Raw genomic sequence first — 18,665 nt, 5'->3', positions numbered from 1 at the left:
GGGTTTGGGTCAATTTCTCGACCCGCAGGTTTGCTAATGGGTTAAAAGTTAGACCCATCGGGTTCGCGGGCATGGGTTTGGGAACGCAGAACCCGAACCCGTAAACCCATGGGTTTTTTTACCCAGTCCAATATTAAAATTGGGTCATACTTTAGCCCAAACAATCCAATCGGCCCAGCCCAATTTAAATCGTATAAAGCCCCACGCCATCCGGCCATCCCCAAATCCTAACCTAATCCCTTTCCCTCCCATCCGACCACCAATCTAGCGGCGGGGCATCCGAGGCTCGACGCCTCGACCACTCGAGCCGTCGAGCGAGCCCCATCCCCGTCTCGGTCGTTCCTCGTTCCGCCCCGCCTCTCTCGAGCACGCGCACCCACCTCCGGCCCTGCTGCTCCACCCCTCGCCGCGCCCGCCTGCAGCTGCAGTAGCACTGGAGCGGGCACGCGGCTATTTTCGTGGCCTCACGAGCCCATCCCTGAACTGCAGGACCACTATCGCACGGCGAGGCAGGACAGGGCACGCAGGGGGCAATGAGCGGTGGCGGCGAGGCAGGACAGGGCATGCAGGGGGCAATGAGCGGTGGCGCTCCGGGTGCCTCGCGAGCGGGAGGGGCGCGAGCAGAGGGGGCGCGCTGGCCTCAAGGTTGCTCGCGATTTCCCAGGGCCACAGCAGCAAGCATGGCGTGGGGCTCCTGGTGGCAGTACCGAGAGCTTGCAGCAGCGCCGGGAAAAAAAGTACTTTGCTATTTTAATTTGTTGTCGTTTAGATCTTGCTCATCATGAGCTGAACATTGAACTTGGTACTGGTAGCTTTTGTGCTTGATGAAGCACTAAACGAAATTTTTTTGTAAAACTTTTTTTACGGATGGGTGTAACTTTTCGCAACGAATCTAATGACGGTAATTAATCGATGATTGGCTATATTGATGCCACAGTAACTAACTTCTAATCGTGCGTTCAAATGTCTTATTAGATTCGTCTCGCGAAGTAGTGCAGGGGTTATAAAATTAATTTTGCAAACTGTCTTTATTTAATATCTCTAATTATTAGTCAAAGTTTGTACTATTTGTGCTACTGGAGTAACGCCCTGGCCTCACCCTGCGTGATCCCTCTCTTCCTGCCGACTGGTAGGCGCGCTGGTACGCCTGCCATGGCGACATGGCGTATCTAGGAGGAAACTCCCATTCCACGTGCCCAGCCGCGCTGCTGCACGGCCCGGGCGGTGTCGCTCGCCGAGTGACGCACGGGAATTCCCGGCCGCGAACCGAGACAAAACAAAAGGAGCGGAAGCCGAGACCACGACAGCGCGGGGGCCGCGCCCACAGTAGTGGAGACCGGCGGGGCGGATGCATCGCGGGGCCCCCGCGCGGCGCAGCGCCCCGCACCTGGAGCGCCCTGGACCGGAGCGGAGGCGCCAGGTTCCGGCGCCGCGCCGAGCCCCCGCCCTAGCTACGAGCCTACGACAGCGACCTCCACCGCGGCTCCATTAGGCTTGACCTATCGTCCCCACCCCCAACCGCACGGAGACGAGACGGGAGAGGACTCCGGCGAGGTCAGCAGTCGGTGGGTGCAGCAGAGCACCCCCCGCGTCGCGCGAGGACAAACAGACCTAGGCCCCGGCCCGCCGTCGCGCGCGGGCGCGGCCACCCACCACGCCCGGCACTCCGGCAGTGTCGTGCGTGTGCCCGAAGGGCATGTACCGAGTCGGCTTTTAGGGGTGTCGCGCTGGGCGTGGGGTGGTTCGGTTGACCTGAACCTGATCGAGCGATGGCAGTGCGGAACAGGGAAAGGTTGGCCAGGCGCTTCGCGCGCGTCGCGTGGTTGGCCGGCCGCCGGCGCGTCCACTGAGATCCTGGCGTCGGATGTGCGAACGGCCGGCTGCCATCGGCCGAAGCTACGTCCGCCGTCAAATCTTCTCGGTACGTGTTCCGCCGTGACCCAAAGCTACACGCCGGTGAGGGAGCGCTGCACTGCACGTACAGGGCACGCCGGAGTATGCTCGCTGGCCGTGGCTCGGAACGTGCACACCCCTGAGGCCCTGACCACTGTCGTGACGTGTGCCCCTCCAGTGTCAATTGCCAAATGGTCGTCGCAGATGCGATGCGACGCGCGACGCGAACGAGTTGGGTCGGTCGGATACGCGGCGGATTCGATTTGACCCCCCGGGCTGGGCAGTGGGCAGCGCCCATTTCTTATTCGGTTTTGCTCCTCCTGCCCGCCCGCCGGACGAAGACGACGCCGTCCAATTCCATCGACGGGCAACATATTGCTTGTATATTCGGGAGTGGAGGCCGTGAGGTCACGATAGCGACAGTGGAGGACCCGGCGTTGAAACTTGGAGCTTGCTGTCGGGTGCTCGCTTCGCCTGCCCCGCTGCTCGACCAACCAGGACCAATCTGATGTGTAGGGAGCAACTTTTTTTCTGCCTGCTGATGGAGAATCCATTCCATCCCATGGAGACTAGCTTAAGCTAGCTTGGACACAGATAGTATAATATAATGGTGAGAACCAAAATTCTCCTAATCTCCTCCACTGGCCAGTCGCGGGTAACATTTTCTTCTGTTAGAATGCGGCTAGAATTTGCGGTTTATTAGACAAGTAAATAAAAACGAGCAGGCACCTGGCGGCAGTCAAGTGGTCCGGGAGTGATCGTGCTGACTGCATCATCCATCGTGTGTACGCATATGAAGGAAACTTTGTTCTGTAAACATAAACATCTAGTGCTGCATTCAGATATCGCCACTGGCCGCTGACCGGCGGTGGAGACGTTCAGCTAGCACGCGCTCGTTTCTGGAAAAGATAGCAGGGTGTGGCAACTGCTTTTGCTATGACCTAGCTAGATAAAGCTATATGTTGGCACCATCCTGAATTCCTGATCTGCGCGCGCGCGCACGTTCACGATCGAGTCAAGAAAATCAAACTTCCTTTCCACCGCAAAGGAACATTCCCCTCAGCCTGTCAAGAGAAAAGCCAAGCCCATCTTTTCTCGCCGCTTTTATTATTTTCGCAGATTAGCCAAAGGACCAATCCAGCAACCATTCCGATCCATTATTCCATTACGCAGGTCCTTTTCTCGACATTCTCCTCCCGAGAGAACCGATCCGGTGACGTACCTGGCTCGATGTTATGGTGCCACGGCGACGCGCCGATGCTTCTTCCCCGCAGCTATCCATGCTCGACCGGCCAGCCGAGGTCCTACAATTTCCTTGGTTCGCAGCGACTGGACGTGTTTTGTTTTGGTTTCCAACAAACAAACCTAGATAAAGAATGTAGCCACCAGGCCATGTGAAAGCTAACCTCGACTAAAGAATGGTGGCCACCAGGCTGACCTGCTGCATGGAGCTCGATGAACGATCTGTTGGAAACATGCGTTGTAGACAATCATATTTCCTTGTATTCATGATTAATAAAGTATTTCTTGAATATCCATGGATGACAACTTGTATTGATTAATACTTATGTGAAGTATTTGTGAAACTCTTTACTTGTATGGATATTCTAAAGTGTTCCTAGTCAGAGTTCATGTAAGGACACACATGAATATTAGACTAGCACATGTATTAGTTGATTGACTACGTTTCACAAGTCATGAACATGAGGATGTCAGACTAATAATGTGGGCTCATGTGAGACATGAGATTGAACTGACCCAACACGAGATGATGACTTCTCATTACACAATATGTACGCTGTGTCCTAAGATCTGAGATCATCGTATGTACTCAAGATGTGAACCGACTTACTTATGAGCCATCAAACGCTGCACCGTAACTGGGTAGTTATAAAGGTGGTTTTCGGGTCTGTCAAGAAGCATGTTGTGAGACATGGTCGGTCAAGACGGGATTTGCCCCTCTCTACAAGAGAGAGATATCTCTGGGCCCCTCGAGTGATTCGGATCAGGAAATGCATGGCCATGCTAGGGTTAAGAGTTAACCAAGGATTCCGAATCACTGGATCGAGAAAGAGTGGTCGCTTCAAGATAGACCAAATATCGTGAGGCAAAGGGAACAACATGTATATGATATTGTGGCGGCTCGTCTGATATGATCTTTGTGTGCGTATAGGAGTTGACATGTCTTGCTAGAGGCCACTGTCTACTATTGGGCCGAGTAAGAGTACTCGGGCCATGTCTATTCGTATGTGAGCCCATAGGGTCACACACTTAAGGGAAAGAAGCCTGATAAGGATTAGATTCGAATTAGACTAGGCTTAGGTGCACTAATGAGCCTTTTAGGCCAAAAGGGGGGCGCCCAAGGTGGGGACCAAGGCAGCCCACCTAAGGAGGGCGCGATGAACAGTACCATGAACAGTAGCGGCACGCTACAGTAGCACATCTTCCTTGTTCCTCCTCGTGCAACGGCCCTCGTTCGTTCTCGCGGATCTAGCAATCCGGAGTGCGAAGCTTCTTCCCGTACGTGTGGACTTCGTGGAGGTGCTGCGTTTGCTGCACAAGGACGAGCCGTTCGTGAGGTGGTTCACGCAACTGCACTACCGGCTTCCATCTACACTACACCGACGCGCTACAGAAGTTCCGCAACCGCGCGTCTAGTGGTAATCCCGTGATCTATAACTGCAGTAATCCTGGTTTATGCGGTAGAAAATTTTGTTTTTCTACCCCATATTCCTACACGATCAACCCCCACTCCACGCGCGCTTGACCAACCGCCATTTCCCCATCCGGAATAGGCCAAAGCCGCCACCGCCCGTTCGTCCCGTTGCGAGCGAGCTCATTCTCCCACTTGTTCCAGAAGCCTGAAGCCCAACGGATCCATATGTATAAAGGGGGGGAGACAGGGGGCGGGCAGGGGCCTGGCCCCCTATGATTCCCAAATTTACATTGAACATTTGAATTTTGATTAAATTTTTATATAAATTAGTATGGTTGGCCTCCCTAATAATAAAAAAAATAAATTTCCGGCTCCGCCCTGTATGTATGTGTACAGTATATGATTCCCTATCAGAGTAGCAGCCCCGGCAGCGTCGTCCCAAGCAGCCAGGGACAAGAACCGAAAGGCTACAGGACAAAAGGTAGGGTGGAGACGGGACATGCAATTTGCAGCCGTATAAACTATGGTGATACACTTGTAAAGCGGAGGTTTAACAGGTGATGATCGACATGCCGATTTTAAAAGGCCTCCTCCAACGGAGGTCGATGTCGCCAGCTAAATACTATTTTTATCTGTGAATAGAAGTCGCTAGCGATGCATGTCTCGCTAGGCGAGAGCACTCCCCAATGCAGCTCTCCTCACAAACACGCATCCCGAGCTACTCGTTGTAACTATGCTGGCCTTCTCTCTCCTCCTTTTGGCCGGCGACGTCGCCAGGGCTGGGGGGGGGGGGGGGGGGCTGGAAGAACCGAAGAAAGCTGCAGCTAGCCTGCCTGCAACCGAAAGGCGGTCCTCCCGTACCGGCGACGGCGAGCGCCGGATTCTTGCATGCGCGCCGATGGGGGCGTCCACTACTCAGCAATCGCGGTCGCGGGGAGGAGGACGGGACGGAGGAGGACGCGGGCGTGCGGTCCACGCCATTGCCGCGTGGAGTTGACGTCGGATCGGACAGCCGCCACCCGCCGTTTCCTCGTGATCCCGGCCCTATGGGCTCTGGCTCCTCCTGATCCGGCTGTTCTCCCATTCCCTTATTCCACAGTACCGGACTGAATTCCATCCTGGCTCACTTGTCGCCATTAAGAACTGAGATCGTTCTTGGCTTCTCGTTATCTTACTATTACTAATTGGATGCTTTTTTGAAGCTTCCACATGAAGCCACCTAGAATCCTAGGTGGACACTCTAGAAAAATAGAAAAGTCCTAAAAATTCTCACAAAAATCAGAAACATCTGGCCATCCATTTGACTACTCTAATCATAATAGTCATTAGATCCATTAACTTTTCTAAAAAATTACTCACCCCTGCTATTATAAAAATAGAATAAAATAACCCCTTAAACATATATCTAAATTACCCACCTCCGCCACTATGAAAAAAATCTAAAGCAACCCCCTAATCTTCATGTGAATTACCCACCTATGCCATTAAAATAATAATGCAAAATTGCCCCTAAATTTGTATATAAATTATCCAATTATGTCATTATTAAAAGTTAAAGCAACCCCAAAATCTGAATCTAAATTATGTAATTATGATAAAATTTTAAAATATCTTAATATAAAATTCTAAATTATTATTCCTATCATTATTATATTATTATATATATAAATACTATCCATAATAAGTGTCACTATGTATTCATGTATGATGAAAGAGATAAGAAAACTAATTCATATATAAATAGTTTAATTATATATATATATATCAAACACACATGGAGGTGTGGTGCAAAATGAAATCTATTGCAACTATATTATGATAAATATATATATTGTAGTATGTGTTAGAATATTCAATAGATGAGAGTGCGTGAGATAGATAATTATAGTTATTAGTTTTATGATTTATATTTTAAAATAACTCTAATTAGCCCATGCGGGAGTACAGGTTGATAGGCTAGTTTGTTACTAACTAGGCATATAGATCGCGCATTTGCGCGGCTAGTATTGAAAATTCAAAAATTTGCATGTGTTGTATCCTTATTTAAAGATTATACTATTTTTTTACCATACATTATCATATTTATTATCGTAAATTATGTCTTATTGTTGGTTAAAACAATTCAAATATGATCTACCTATAATAACAATTTAATTTGTTGAGTTTTAATAATATTATGCATATAATTATTCTCATTTTAGTTTTATTTTGATTGATTGTTGTTAGCTTTAGTTTTTTTATTAATAGTATATGTTTGTAACTGATACATAGCTAAATGATATTTTATATTTAATTTTTCATAATGACATTAGTGTGTGATTTTTAATTAGGCACATGGGTATTTTAGGTTAATTTTTATCATAATGGCAGTGGTGGGTAATTTTTATTTTTCAATTTTTCTCAGATTAACATGAGAATTTCTAGACCTTAAGAGCGAACGTGAAAGTTCCGTTTGATAATAGATAGATTGTCATCGCTCTTGTTATTTCCTTGATGGAAAGAGAGATGATCGCTGGAGCATTCTGTCTTGCGCTCGAGCAAGTTGTCCGTATGTACGGTCAGGGAGTGGCCATACGGTCAAGTGTCCGGCCAGCGCCGAGCTCCGCCGCATGCACTCGCGCGGAGAAGCAGGTTGAAAGGCTCACAAGCAGTAGGACAACTGCAATGTACATAAAAGGTGCCCTTAAGCAATAAATGTTTGTACTGAGATGCAACATAGCCATATATTGTGAGGATAAACTTTATGAGAATCTTTCTTATGGTTCATCACCTTAAGCTTAAGGTTAGGAGTGATAATGGGCTATGACTCTAGCGGTCTCTTCACAACCCAACTTGACCTATATATTTTTAGCTCAAAATCTTATTATTACTAATTGAAGGCTCCAAGAAGCCACCTAAAATCCTAGGTGGACACTTAAAAAAAATAGAGAGATCCTATAAATTTTCGCAAAAATCTCATAATTCAACAATTCTAATTATATTAACCATCAGATCCGTTATCCTTCCTAATAAATTACTCATCTCTACAATTATGAAAATAGAATAAAGTAACCCCCTAAATATGTATCTAAATTACCCACCTCTGCCATTATATAAAATCTAAAGTAACCCCTAATCTTTGTGTATATTACCCACCTATGCTATTATAAAAATAATACAAATACCCCCTAAATTTGCATATAAATTATCCAATTATATCATTATTATTACAACTTAAATTACTTCTAAATCTGAATCTGAATTATATAATTATAATAAAATATTAAAGTGCACTAATATAAAATTCTAAATTACTATTTCTATCATTATTAATATATTATTTATATTATTGTTTATATAAAATACTATCCACGATATATATCACCATATATTCATGTATGATGTAAGAGATAAGAACACCAATTCACAAACAAATAATTCAACTAAATATATATCGAGGTGTGATGCAAAATGAAAAATCTATTGTAACAAGATAATGATAAATATATATTTTAGAGTATGTGTTAGAATATTTACAAGATGAAGAGGACATAAGATATATAATTATAATTATTGACTACATTCTTATATTAATTCTAATTAGCTCGTGCGGCAGCGCAGGTTGATAGACTTGTTGTATAAAATTAGAGTCCAGCCTTTAGATAATCTAGTCAAATTTTAAGGCTCTTTATCACCCCTACTTACGATGCACCATAATGAGATAAAAAAAATAATTTCTCTCTGAAAACAACTAATGTTTATATGTCTATGGCCCAACTTTAAGTCAATGTTGGACATATCCATTGGCCTTGCCCTTAGTAATGAGAAAAAAAGTCCATACAACAATTTAAAAAATGAAAAGGTGTCACATCTTAGTGCCTGAAAAGAATTTAGTGGTATGCTCCATTCTTTTTAATGTCTACAATTATTTTTAAAGTCATTACTTGTTAGTTACCACTAATTTATGTGTCTTATGTATAATTTTCTCGTCACGAAGAATAATTGGTTTTTCTATCGGTTTCTCACTCAATAAAAATTGACGCCTTTCAAGGCAGGCTGATGGGCGACCTTATCATCGGCTGGGGTATGGACGTATGGTAGCTAGGTCTCGGCAGCCATCTACAGTCGGAGATGATTGCACGATGGAAACTAGTTGCCACCGTCCATTATGATGACGCAACACATGATCCCAGTATGAACGAACCACACTTAATTAACTCCAATTGGGATTATTAATTAATCCTTTCAGTATTATACAACTAGCGAGGTGTCCCGCGCAAATAACGCGGATAGCTCGATTTATTATCCTACTCACTTTGTTTCAAAAATAGCAATGCTTACGTTACTAAATTAGTTTCACCATAAATATGTAATGATATTATATGTATTATTATCATGAAAATTATCATAATATTTATACAAATTTGGTAAATTAAATTAGAGAAGTTTGACTTGGAACAAAACTAAAGTGACCACTAATTTGAAACATAAGGCGTAACTTTTGTACTTTATTCAAACGGAAATTTAAGCAAATAGTTTTGTTTGCCATGTCATTTTAAATTTTTACTCATGATATCCTAGACCATGACACCATCTGTTTTTTTTCCATCGTCCTATTATATGGCATATTTTTTAGAATACCTCATTTAAAAATACATTTTTGTTATATATTGAAAGTAATATAAAGCTTTTACTTTTTTTGTTAAGCGACATATATAGGTAAATGGCTCAATGTATACACCAAAAATCATTAAAATTTACTTTTGAAGTTTGAATCCAAACCTTAACGTGTAGTAGATGCATCTATTTAGTTCTGGTCATATTCAAATCTATCTTGTCTCCAATTGTTGGAGCTCTATATATATGTCCTTTTTCTTCAAGTTGTTGCATCTTTTCTGTAGCCTATATGCCGGCGGACAACAAATTTGTTGTTGTGCAAGCAAGGTATAGTCATCTCCTTTTTGTGCTTGTTCGTTTTTCAACTTTAATTCCTAAGGAGCTTCCTATTCCCCTTTCCCTGCTACAGTCCAAAGAGAGGCGAAAAGGCGATTTCCCTGGTCCGCTGCTGATTTCGCCGGCTCCCCGCCTCCGATGGCCGTTCCGGGCTTCGGCAATGGAGGAAGTGGGGATCCACTGAATCGACGTGTAGATCCATTTGTATAGCTACTACATAGGCTTTAGGATTTAGCTCCCTTCTCCACAGCGTCTCTTTGGTGTCGGGTGGACCTTTTGGCCCTCTGCTTCGTCTTGGGCAAGCTCATTGTCGATGGCGTGCTTCGTCTTGGTTGAGCTCATTGTTGATGGCATGCTGGATGGGGCTAAGAAGTGGCAAATAAAGTTCTTCGGGGCCTTCCCCGATGTTGATGGCAGTGGATCAGGTGTTGGCTTTGGCGAGGTAGTTGCAAAGGTTTTGGTCCTCCATGGCGATTTCGTCGAGGTATTCAGCGGGGCTCACCCTAGTAGGTTAGTTTGCTCCTTTCTTCTGAAAGACGGGGGCTTGGATTTTCCTTCTATGGGGCTCTTATCTTGGTTGCTGCTTGATGTGGCAGTTATGGACTTTTTCTGGGTTGTCAATTTGTTCGGCAATGCCGGTTTCATTCTCTTCCAAGGTCAAGATGATGGCGGTCAATGCTTACCAGAGGGGAGATATCTTGCAGCTACAAATATTGGAGGTCTCGTCGGGCATCTTAGTTGAGCTTCTCTCCTACCCGCCGTTCTTCTTCTCCGACTACAGCGGAACTAGAAGTGGTGCGGCGAGCTGGAGCTTTATGTCAAGATCCAAGAACCCTAGTTTCGAATTTGTTGTTTGTTAGAGTCTTGTACGCAATTTGTCACCTGTGGAGGATGGATGTTGTGGACTTGGCTGCAATCTGTGCTTCCTCCAGGGTGCTGTCAGTAAGAGCCTGGCTCTTTTAATTAATGGGATCCAGCCAACTCCTTCGAAAGTTCCGCCCCACTATAGCGTAGTAATCGAGGATGCATCCCTAATGTCCACAACAAGATATTGGCGTTTTTGCTGCTTCTCGTTGCTACTTGCCTATAGCGATGACCATGCCTTAGGGCAGGATGATACCCGATCTAGTAACATGGTTGCACAACTGAATTTTTATTGTTGTAGCCCAAATCTACATACACCGGCAATTGTTGCGCTCTCCATGTAAAGCACGATGGTAGACCAATTGGTCTGTCGTGCTCCTCACATCGGCCAGCCCAGGTTTGACCTTTGCCGAGGCAAATTGGTTGGTCAGGGGTGGCACAGTTTATCTATGCGTTGAAAAAAAATTCCCTCGTCCGTCCCACTTCAAAGTTCAAGTCTAAGGGGTGCCGCTGTGTACGGGTAGGGTAGGAGTTCGGGTTTTTTTTACTTGTGTGAGGAGGTCTTCTTCCTACAATAGCAACACAATGTCATGATGGAGGTCTTGCCCTTCACAGGTCGAGTTTTTTTTTTCATGCAGAGCACTCACCCATCTCTTTCTAGATCAAAACACTTCTTAACATGCACCACTCTTCTCTTCTATATTTTGATGATTGTGCAATTATTCCTTATTTGATATTGTCAAGCCACTTCTTCGTATGCGGCTGCATGTTGCTTTGCTAGCAGCCTGTTGTTGTTCGTCGTTGAAGAACACAACAATGATTGGTGACTCCTGTTTCATCAAAAGAAAATATGGAAGGCGATTCCTTCTATGTTTTACTACTAATTCTGACTCTCCTTACTTGAGGATGACACTGCAACACACCCGACTATAGGATCAAGATTCATTGGCCTTATCTGGTCGCATTCGACGAAGAGATAGGCAATAAAATAAATCTTTACGAAATCAAATTGAACATAATATTGTATTTGTATAGTCCTATCTCAATATCTCTATCCAAAACTAATCAAGAACTGAAAAAATTTAATTATGTTGAATATTGTTACAAAGGATCTTGACAAATATGTTGTGATTGAAAACCTAAGACAAAAATTACCATAAGAAAAACCTAAGACAAATAGATTTTGCACCGTCATAATCTGATCCATAAAATCAATGGCATAGAGATCAACTACTGATCTTCTTTACTTTTGAATTATGAATATAGTTATTAATTGTGTTCAACATGGCATATTGGATATAGACTCTTCAGGCTAAATCTAACGGTATAGATCCTTATCCTTTTTTGATTAATGTGAGAAATTATAAATTCTTTGGACGAACATTGTGGCAAGTATATCATCATGTTGCATTGAGGAGGAAGACAACTTTTGACTTCACTCATAGACGTAGACTCACGCTTTATAATCTTTTCTTTGATCAGAGCATTTGATGAATTATTTGCTGAGAGGTGATTATGGTGGCGAGTAACATGTAGTAAGATTGTTATGTTTATTCTGTCGCATTGCATGTAGAATTTTTACATAGGCTTGTGAATCTATCAGTCTGTATCCAATCCGACATTGAGCTTGTTTTTAAAACAATGGCATAGAAATCAACTATTGATATTCTTTACTTTTAAATTATAAATATAGTTATCTATTAATTGTGTTCAACATGACGTATTAGACATGGACTCTTTAGCCTAGTCTACACCGTTAAATCTTTATAAAATCTAACGGTATAGATCCTTATTCTTTTCCGATTAACGTGAGAATTTCTAGATTCTTTGGACGAATGTTGTGGCAAGTATATCATTGTATTGCATCGAGGAGGAAGACAACTTTTAACTTCACTGATAGAAGTAGACTCATGCTTTATAATCTTTTCTTCAATCAGAGCATTTGGTTAATTATTTGCTGAAAGTTGATTATGGTGGCGAGTAGCATGTAGTAGGATTGTTATGTTTTTCTATCGCAATGCGTGTAGAATTTTTACATAGGCTTGTGAATCTATCGGTCTGTATCCTATCCGACATTGAGCCTGTTTTTAAAACAATACTTTATTTCCCAAAGTTGTCTAGAGTTATTGAGAGGTGAACTTCGAATTGTATTATGGGCCGTATGACCTTTTATTTTTGACTTTGCACGTGATGAGCTTATACCATCTGAAAATAACTACTCCAGGGTTTCTACTCTGATATTTCCCTTAGCTTCTTGTCTTGTTCTCTCTGAATTAGGGATTCATTATATATATTTCTACAAAGGCATGTTTTAGGATCCGTACCTATGAAAAGATGGAGTCCTAGTACCAATACACCTTTTTACGTCACAAAAGCAATAGAGTCCAAGTCTAATAGGAAATACCAATTTTTTATCCAATAGATTTTTTATATCATATATGAATTCTCTAGAATAATATGGACCGTTAGATCTTCATAAAATCCAACGGTATACTTTTTTTTTTCTGATTAACGTGGTAATTTTTAGACCCTATCGGCGAATGTGGTGGCTTTTTTTAATATTATTGTATTGTATTAAGATAATAGATACATGCATGCAACGGCGTTGCTACAGCGCTGCATGAGTGATGAGCATGGATCTCCCAGCAGGAAAGCGACGATCATACCGATCACATCAGTGCAGTGCCAGCTAGCTGCTTCAGCGCACAGTGAGTGAGATCAGAAAGCATCATGTCACATAATCCAGTTATAAACAAACTCGGTGCGCCCAGCGCCCACACACACAAGGGAGCAGCTGGTACTGCATGATGCCGAATAATTGGCTTGCTAGGGCAGACAGCACCAGGCCAGGCTAGTCCTAGGTGTATTTGCTGCTGCTGCTCATCGAGCCCGTTCAAATGGCTGTATCTGGCGGTCATCAGAGAGATACAACCTGGAGTCAGAGAGAGAGAGAGAGAGATTGGACCGGCTACTTCACACTTTGTCCCACACTTTGCAAACACTTGATCCCCATCGCTCCCACTGAGAGTAGACCCGCCTGGTTCCAAATTCCAATCAATCCACACTCGCCGAATTATTGGAAGTACGTGTCCAGCACAGCATGCATGGTACTACTACACTACACCACCACTCTACCGCTAGCAACCTAACGTTGCACTGGAAGATTTTTACCCATGGGCCGTGGAGAATTACCATGGTTCCTTAAAAAAAACAAAATTAACCATGGTTTCCGGCTTGCACAATGGCCTGAGATCGATCTTGTTGTGGCCTCATCAGATGCAGCAAGAGCAATGTGTTGACAGGAGAGGAAGTCCATGCATGTCCAATTGTCCATGGATGCCTAGCCGGCGGCTAGCAGCCCCAGCAGCGCACTAACAAACCGCGGTGCTCCAGCTGATGGGACGCGGGAAAGCCGCGCTACTGCGGGAAAAAGCCTTTGCGCTGATGAGAAAGAGAGCAGGATGACAGGTTCATAAATCTTCAAAGTGGATGCGAGTCAGGGCCCTCCGTTCCTTGTTTCCCGGGAAAACGCCAACAATGTCCTGTCTTACTAGCATGTTACCCTGATGATCACAACTTTGAACCAAGCAAGCACCAGCGGCCACCACCAAGATTTGGCATTGGCGAGTAAAGCGTTAAGGCAGGCTTTTTAGTTTGCAGTACATATAGCTAGCTAAACGTGCTATAACAAGCATAGAAAGTGTGCCATGCCATCGTTTCTGTGGCAAAAAAAAAAGGCACCACAGCCGTCTGAAAAGGAAGAAAAATCAGGCACTGCCGCAACCTTTTGAGGAAAAAAAAACCAGGACGTGGTTAAACAAGCTGCGATGGCGCGCGTTTAGTTACAAAAAATTTTCACCTCGAAATTTGTGGCTCTCCCTTTGGACACGTGCATGGAGTATTAAATATAGTTAAATAACAAAACTAATTGCACAGTTTGGATGTACACGGCGAGATGAATCTTTTGAGTCTAATTAGTACATGATTAGCCATAAGTGCTACAGTAACCCACTTGTGCTAATGATGCGGTCAAAGGCCTCGGAAGATTCGTCTCGCGGTTTTCAGGTGAGTTCTGAAATTAATTTTTTAATTAGTGTCCGAAAAGTTCTCCCGATATCTGGTCAAATTGTTGATTTGACAACCAAAATTTTTTTGTTTTGGAACTAAACGCGCCCTAAGTGGGTATCAGAACAATTGTCATCATCATCTCGGGACATGCATGGCCCCACCGAGGGACAGGCAATTCTCAAGCGGATTCAGCAATGATTGCCCCGCCTAACAAATCCCATGCTGCTCGCTCGCTCAGGCCAGGCGACGAGGAAAAGGAAGAAAAACAAGACGAATAATGGCGAAAGCGATAGTAGCCGGGGGGCACGGGGTCAATCGCCCCCCTGAACCTCAACGGCCGGGGTCCTTATTTCCTTCAGACCTTGGAGTCACTGGCTGGGTGCATCTTTATTCGAAGTGTTTCTTATTCCATCCGGACCTTCTTTTTACCGGGCAGCTTTAGGACTAGACCCGATCGAGTAGGGGGCTAAGGTCTTCAGAGGTCTCCATGGACGATGATGGCCCGGGAAAAGCAGGGTCTCTGTTTCATCTTCTACTCGTACCTTTGAAAAAAGGGTGTGCAAGATTAGGCTGACTAATGACGCTTGTACTTGATCAGGGCCGCTGCTTTCTTCCCTGAATGTTGAGCCGAACGCCGCTTTATTCTGCTGCAGGTGCAGGGGACCCTGAAAAACTCCGGGTTGCAGTTACAGGATCCGGGTCAGCGCCGAGAAAAATCCATGGCTGACGACATTCTTCTTCGCCATCCGCCGGCGCTGTCGACGTCGCCGGGAAACCCCGATCGATCCGGGTGCGTGCTAGCGCCAGCCGACGGAAGAACTCCGTGGAGCGCACGAGAAAGGAACGTGCCGTGGATTTGCGCAGGACCGGACAACAGAGAGCTGGGCTCTTCCCTGTTTCTTCAATTCCTCCTCTGGAAATTGTCACTCCATCTTGGAGTACTAGCTGGCGTGTGCGTGAAAGTCTCCTCGTCCCGTTGCATCATTTCTGGTCGGCTTTGCCGACGGAGAGGAGGAGCGCTGACGAGCTACGCGGGGCCGCGGGGTACATGCCCAAACGAGGCCGGCCTTTTCGGAGACGCGGCGCGACAGCCCGGCCGGGACGAGCGGGGGGCACGCGATGATGCGCCCGCCGGCCGGTGGCGCCATCGTGCCAGCAAGGGTACTCATCGGCCATCATGCCCGCCGCTCGCCGCCGAGAGGGAGAAGGCCTCCGTGTAAGCTCTGGCCACTAGGGAGCCGGGGCCGACGGGTGGGGCCAGCCCTGCGCGCGGGCGTGCCTTCCGTTGTCGGAGCGGGAATGCGTGCGTGCTTGCATGGGGCCCTACTTGGCCGGGCTTCGGGTGCGAGACGAGATCGTTCCGGCGCGCCGCCGGGGACGTGGCAGCGCGCGTGTGGCGCCGGCCCGAGCCGGCGGGGGCCAGCCGCCGCATGTCCGCGCCACCAGCCGCGCGCAGGGCACCACGCCACCGGGTGCAGGGCGGGCACTGTGACTTAGCCGTGGCCGCTGCTCGCTTGCCATCGACGCCTGCGCGAGCTGTGTGGACATCGACCGATCGATCGGCCGGCCGGCGAGGCGAGGGCGCCATCATTGGCCGTGGGTGCTGATCGGGCTCGCGGCGGCGTGAGGTTCCTTCAAGCTTGCACAACTCCGACTTGTCGTGCTGAGCTGACTGTCTACTACTCGATGATGGCCGGCCGGCCACCGGTGGAATGAACCAGAAGCATACGGTTTTTTTTTTTCGAGCCAAGAGCCCGAAGCATGCTCGCGCTGTTCAGTTGAGTCAGCTGATCTCATGGTCGTTTTATCTTTCTGTTTTTTTAGGGTGAAGTCGATGTTCTAGCAGGTACACCTCTCGAGGGGACGACGCCGGAATGGTTGGGAGATGAACGTAGCATGTAACAGATTGGCTGGGTGATGCAATCTCGATGGGCTTGATTGGTCCCTTGCAAATTGCAGTGGATGACGGATGAGACGGGATGTTTTTTTCTAGTTCTAGCTACACAAGCACCGCAACTAGGACTTTGTGGGAAAAAGCGTAAAAAAAGGACTTTGAGGACACAGGACAAATTTGCAAGTACAGGTGTTATGGCATCTATTATTTTATTATTTGGCCAACAAATACAGCCTCCACGTTCGCTCTCAGGGCCTAAAAATTTCCACGTTAATTAGAGAAAATAAGAGAAACTAAAATTACCCACCACTGCTATTAATATAAAAATTAGCCTAAAATACCCCGATGTCTAATTAAAAATCACCCATCAATGCCATTATAGAAAATTAAATATAAAATACCATTTAGATATGTATGTTATAAACATATACTATTAATAAAAACTAAAACTAACGACAATCAATCAAAATAAAACAAAAATAAGAATAATTATATGCATAATATTATTAAAGCTCAACAAATCAGATTATTATTATTTTTTAGAAAAAGGTTCCACCCTGTTTTTATAGAAAGCAATCAGATTAGATTATTATTGGTAGATCATATTTGAATTGTTTTAACCAATAATAAGATATAATTTATGATAATGAACATGATGATGTATGATAAAAAATAGTATAATTTTTAAGTAAGGATACTATTATCTTATTGTTTGGCCAACAAACAGAGCCTCCACGTTCGTTCTCAAGGATTAGAAATTCTCACGTTAATCAGAGAAAATAAGAGAAGTTAAAATTACCCACCACTATCATTAAAATTAAAATTAGCCTAAAATGCCCGTGTGCCTAATTAAAAATCACCCACCAATGCTATTATGAAAAATTAAATATAAAATACCATTTAACTATGTATGTTATAAACATATACTATTAATAAAAACTAAAACTAACTACAATCAATCAAAATAAAATAAAAATAAGAATAATTATATGCATAATATTATTAAAGCTCAATAAATAAGATTATTATTATTTTTTTAGAAAAAGGTTCCACCCTGCTTTTATAGAAAGCAATCAGATTAGATTATTATAGGTAGATCATATTTGAATTGTTTTAACCAACAATAAGATATAATTTATGATAATAAATAGGATGATGTATGATAAAAAATAGTATTATTTTTAAGTAAGGATACAATATATGTAAATTTTTGAATTTTCAATACTTGCCGCGCAAATGCGCGGGCTATACGCCTAGTTACTATGTATGTTCGCAGTCGATTCGTAGTTAAAAAATGAACTTTTTTTAGGAATAAAAATGAACTATTTTTTGAAGCCACCGAAAATGAATTAGTAATTAATTTAGTCTAAACATCATATAACTAGTAGTAACACAGGGAGAACAATAAATAAGACATGTAATAATCTCCTAACTACAAATTCTTTATACAAACAATTTGGACCTGCAACATTATTTGAGAAAACAAACAACCACTAGAGCAGAGAAGAGTAAAAATTTGTTTACGAGCTTCAAAGGTGGGTGAAGTCTTTAGGAGCCAAAAATAGAAAACATTCAACACAAATTTAATTTATATGATTACACGATTTGTGCACCAATGTCAGAATTAAAATGACATATTTTCATCGATGCCAAGTTGCACGCTTTAGAGGCAATCATTAGTTTACTGTCGATTTAGGCCCTGTTTAGTTCCCAAAATTTTTTCTACAATACCCATCACATCGAATATTCGGACACATGCATGGAACATTAATTGCAGTTGAAAAAATAACTAACTACACAGTTCAACTGGAAATAACGAGATGAATCTTTTAAGCCTAATTAGTCTATAATTGGATATTAATTACCAAATAACAACGAAAGTGCTACAGTACCCAAATCCAAAAAAAATTCATGAACTAAACACAGCCTTGGAACCTCTCTTTTGTGTAGCAACCAGAAAACCACCCTACCGGTGTGCTCTGCAAAAATGGAAATAATTCACATATATACCTTCTGTTTCTATTTCTGAAATGACCACTTCTCAACTTGAAAATCTCAAAGCACGCTAACTCTTCATTTCGTCAAGGTATTATGTGTTACACGGTGCTATAACTTTTTTAGACACCTTTGTGGTAATTAAAAAAAATTAAGCAACCCAGGGCACTATTTGCGTGTGCGCCACTAACCAACCCAATGGAACCACATTGGAATGATATACAACCTTTTAGCTTGGTAGTTCTACAGAAATATCTAGACAATATTATATTTTTATTATTTCTTCCGTTATGGACATCCACAATAACAAGCAGCAAAACCACTAAATCTAATTCATTAAAATTAGCCAAAAGAGCACTTGTT

Source organism: Panicum virgatum, chromosome 7N (assembly GCF_016808335.1).
Source record: "Panicum virgatum strain AP13 chromosome 7N, P.virgatum_v5, whole genome shotgun sequence".
Classification (NCBI taxonomy): Eukaryota; Viridiplantae; Streptophyta; class Magnoliopsida; order Poales; family Poaceae; genus Panicum; species Panicum virgatum.
Note: the sequence above shows the minus strand (reverse complement) of the source record.